The sequence below is a fragment of the Apteryx rowi genome, unplaced genomic scaffold, assembly GCF_003343035.1.
Source record: "Apteryx rowi isolate R43461 unplaced genomic scaffold, aptRow1 scaffold_706, whole genome shotgun sequence".
Lineage (NCBI taxonomy): Eukaryota > Metazoa > Chordata > Aves > Apterygiformes > Apterygidae > Apteryx > Apteryx rowi.
Genome location: NW_020450990.1, coordinates 1 through 4287, shown reverse-complemented (window position 1 = coordinate 4287; position 4287 = coordinate 1).

The following is a 4287-nucleotide window of genomic DNA, read 5'->3' as shown; positions in this document are numbered from 1 at the left end:
GGTGTTTCTGCTGAGGACGGTGTCTGCAGCCCCTCCACACCTGGCAGCAGCAGGACGGGCTCACCTGGGAGTCACCGGATCTCCCGAAGGAGGAGGGCGAGCAGTCCCCAGGCCCATTCCCAGCCTGGAAAGAAGCAGTCGCGGCTGCAGCACTAGCAGGGACGGCGTGAGCAAAGCCAGGCTCCCAAGACACGGTCAGCCAGCAGAGCCAGGAAAGCCCGAGGCACCCAAAAAAGCGGGGCAGGTCACAGTGGTGGGACACTGGCAAGTCCCAAAGAAACCCACGAGGCTCATGTGGCTGTGAGAGCGCCCTGGCAAGAGATGTCAGCAGGTCCCAGGGCACAGCAAGCGCCACGGCAGGAGGAGAGGAGGAGCAGGCAGTGACATGGGTCGTCTGGAGGAGACACTGCCTGGAGCCAAGCCTGGGAGGTGGGGGGAGTGGAAAGAACACCTGCCTGGGGTATATCTGTCTTGTGGAGCTCCAGGACAGTATTTTACAGCTCTTCCAAGAGTGTACAGACAGGAGCTGTCTTGTTTCCAAGTTTCCCTCTCACTCTCATGTGTCTGTGTATTAGAATAGCCCCATTTCTGCAAATTATCTTTATGCCCAATGAATCTTGTTCATGGATGACTCAAAAGTCTTTCTAGGTTGGCAAATCTTTCCTACAACTGCACTGGTAACATCAGTGTTCATGTCTAAGCCTTCAATAAATGCAGTGAATCTGAGGATCTAAAAACCCAATTTTTTAAAAAGGACTGTTTGGAGCATTTTGTATACAGCTTTCATTAGCAACCCCATCATGGTAGCTTAAAAAATATTCCTTCATGTATTCCCCATATGTCCAGTATTGACGTAGTTTAATGCTTTTGCTGATTAGCACCCTGCTTTTGTATGTGCTATCAGACTGTATCCTTTGTGCAACTTTTGACCTTGTGAAACTAAACTTGTGCCAAACTTTTCAGGGATAGAAAAGAAGTCAAGACCCCCTTGGTTCTCTTTCCTCTGGTGTAGATGAGGTGACAATGGGAACTGCAAATAGCAAGAGACTGACATATAAAAATCCCCGGCTCACTTGTAGAGCATTGCACAGCCACATGAGCTGGACATGTGCAGGGTTGGGAAAACTATCGATGCCTATTGATATAGATGCCTAACGATCCCTATCAATAGCTGCTGATCTCGACGGGCATCTTGAGCTTCTGGGCTGGGGCCGATTTTCTTCTTGTTAGGCATCAAAGGAGTCTCGACATTGATACCTCTCGATATTGAGGGGCATCAACGCCTGTCAAATTCCATACCTATCAATAGGCATCGATATTGATGGTGCTGGCTCTCGGGAGGCATCTATGCCTGTCAGTTTCCATAGGCATGGATACTGATTGATTGACTGTCGTGTTTCCCACTGTATCTATACAAACATATAAGTGCAATCTTACATTGCCACTGACCAGACTCCAAGGTTGTAAGATCAAGCACATATATATGTATACCCTTACACATGCACACCCACACACATACACACATTGGTTTGTCTATTTTTTTCTTTATCTATCATGCCATTTCTTCTTCAGCAAGGACTTTATGGAGATGTAGCATAGACAGAGCCTCTCCTTTGTTTGGATAAGGTTTGAAACAACTGATGCTTCATATAGTGCACTAAGTGAAAAAGCCAGGTTTGCCCCAAATAGAAGTGAAAGAACAAAATGGATCGTCATTTCCTCCATAGAAAGCTGCATTGTAAAGAACATATCTAAATCTGTATATACCTCTCACAGTCTGATTTAAATGTTGATTTTGAACCCTATTTATTACAGAAAGGATTGTTAAGTAGAGCTGTTGCGTGTGTAGGACTGCAATAAGTAACTCTGCTCTGACCAGACTTTTCTTCTCTAAGCACACCAAATTAGTGTGCCTTTTGTGAGACATGTAGGTGTGTGCTTATAATGCTTAATGGTAGGTGGCCTCCCATTGCTGTGTCAGAGCAAATGCTGAAAAAAATGAGCAAGTGAACTGTACTTTTCAATCAAGCAGTACTGACACATGCTATATGTTCAAAATCCACAGGCTTAGTTGGTTTTTTTTCGGTTTGGTAGCTAGTATTCACTGCTGGAAAGGTTAAATACCAGCTAATCTTAAAGACCATGTTGATAGAGCACAAGCTCGTACCATATAGAGTTACCCAAACTATCTCTGTTTGGGTAGTTTGGCTACCGGAAGCAGGAAAGCAATGTGATAATCACAGTGTTTCTGTGATCTGAAAAAACGTAAGTTAACTCATAAAGAATATCACATCAGGAGGGCTACTGCCAAGATCCAGGCTATTTCCAGTCTGGTCGGGTGTCTGCATATAATACTGTAAAGCCTTTCCCTTTCTCCTGGAGACAAGAAAACATACACTTAGAGAGAACGGCAACTACTCCCTGTCCAGCCTTCCCCCTCTCTGCGTGGGGATGGAGAAAATCTGATAGTGGGATGCACTTAGGTACCCAATCCTGCTGCCCTGGAAGCCTAGCTGGGACTCCTTGCAATGGTAATATGACAGCAGTCCTTTTGGGTGCGGTCAAATCCCTGCTTCAGGTGAGAATGGTGTGTGAAGGCTGAGGTTCTCTGTTACATGGTTTCCCACCTTGGAAAGAGGAATAGGGCTCAGGAACTCTGGAAATCATTCCAACCTCATGACTGCTTTTGGTGGCAACTTTTATTTCTAATCGAATAGCAACTTGCTAGATGGCAAAACTGCACCTGTGCAATTCTTTATCAGCAAATGTGTATTGTGTTATACACATCTCAGGAACAGATAATTGTTTCAAAAATTGCATGATTCATTTAGAAATTTTTCTAAGATCCCTTTTTCAGTTTGTGGAGAATGTGGTAATTAGGTTTGAAGTTGTTAAGAAGAAATGAGACACAGGAACTCTTTGACTGTTATCATCAAGGTTCACCACTTAACAGAGGTATGCTTCCTGTAATTCAAATCTGAGCAAGCACTGAACATTTTGAAGAGACTCTTGATGACCCTGCATTAGTTGTGGCTGGGGAGAAAAGGAGGGGAGGACACAGGTTTCGCTTTCCTAGTCTAGTCTGCTGATAGGCTTTTTTCTTATGGTGCTCAGAGACTGGGATGATCAAATCCCTTCAGTTCCAGTACATCTTTAAAGGTCATTTAAATACATAGAAACTCTCAGGACTTATGCTATAACTTAGTAATCATACTGTAATAATATTTGGGGGGAGAAATTTGATTATTAATCTAAAATCATATATTCTTCCAAAAACCTTCTAAAAATTATTTCCTTTTTGCAAATTTTATCAGTGTATATTATATAGAAAATTGATTACTTTATTCTCCTCTTAAACTCTAGCACTGGGATTGGAATGGGGAAAAAATAGGTGTTTCATGCTTGTATTTGTGTGATCATTTGGATGCTTGTTATCTTGCTTATCTTATTTGCATGTGGTGCCCCTTCCAGGCACGAGGTGATGGCATGCACTCTTCAGCAGTTATCAGGAGGAATTCCAAACAAGTCTCAGCATCTCTTCTTACCCCTCATACTTTGGCTTATCTTCTCCAATCCCTCCAATTCTTTTGTCAGCAATACAGCAGGGAGGTATGTTTTAAACAAAATATTTCTGATCTTGCTGACTGAGACTTGTTCAAAATATTTCAATAAACTGTTCTATAAATTCAGCCTTTCTCTCCTGAAAAAAAATTATTAAAGAATTACAGATATCAAAACACTTTATTTCAGCATTTTCAAAAGGACCCATTTTAATTTTTTCAATCTAAAATGAGTTTCAATTTTAGTAAATTTTCGTAAAGAGAAATTCTGAAAGTTAAAATAGCTGGAAAAAAAATGAAATCACCTTAAGAACAGATTTTGTTCAACATCAAATAATGTGTTCTTCTGTTTAATTAGGATTATTAAGATTGTTAGTGGGAGGCCAAATCTGGTGGCTAATGGAGATGAGGCTGCTGTAGCTCCATGCACTTTGTCCAACCAGTAGTGAGGCTGCGCATTTAACCTCTGTAGGCACACACAAACACACATATCACAGAATCACAGAATCGCTGAGGTTGGAAGGGACCTCTGGAGATCATCTAGTCCAATCCCCCTGCTCAAGCAGGGTCACCTAGAGCACATTGCACAGGATTGCATCCAGGCGGGTTTTGAATATCTCCAGAGAAGGAGACTTCACAACCTCTCTGGGCAACCTGTTCCAGTGCTCTGTCACCCTCACAGTGAAGAAGTTTTTCCTCATGTTCAGATGGAAGCGTCTGTGTTTCA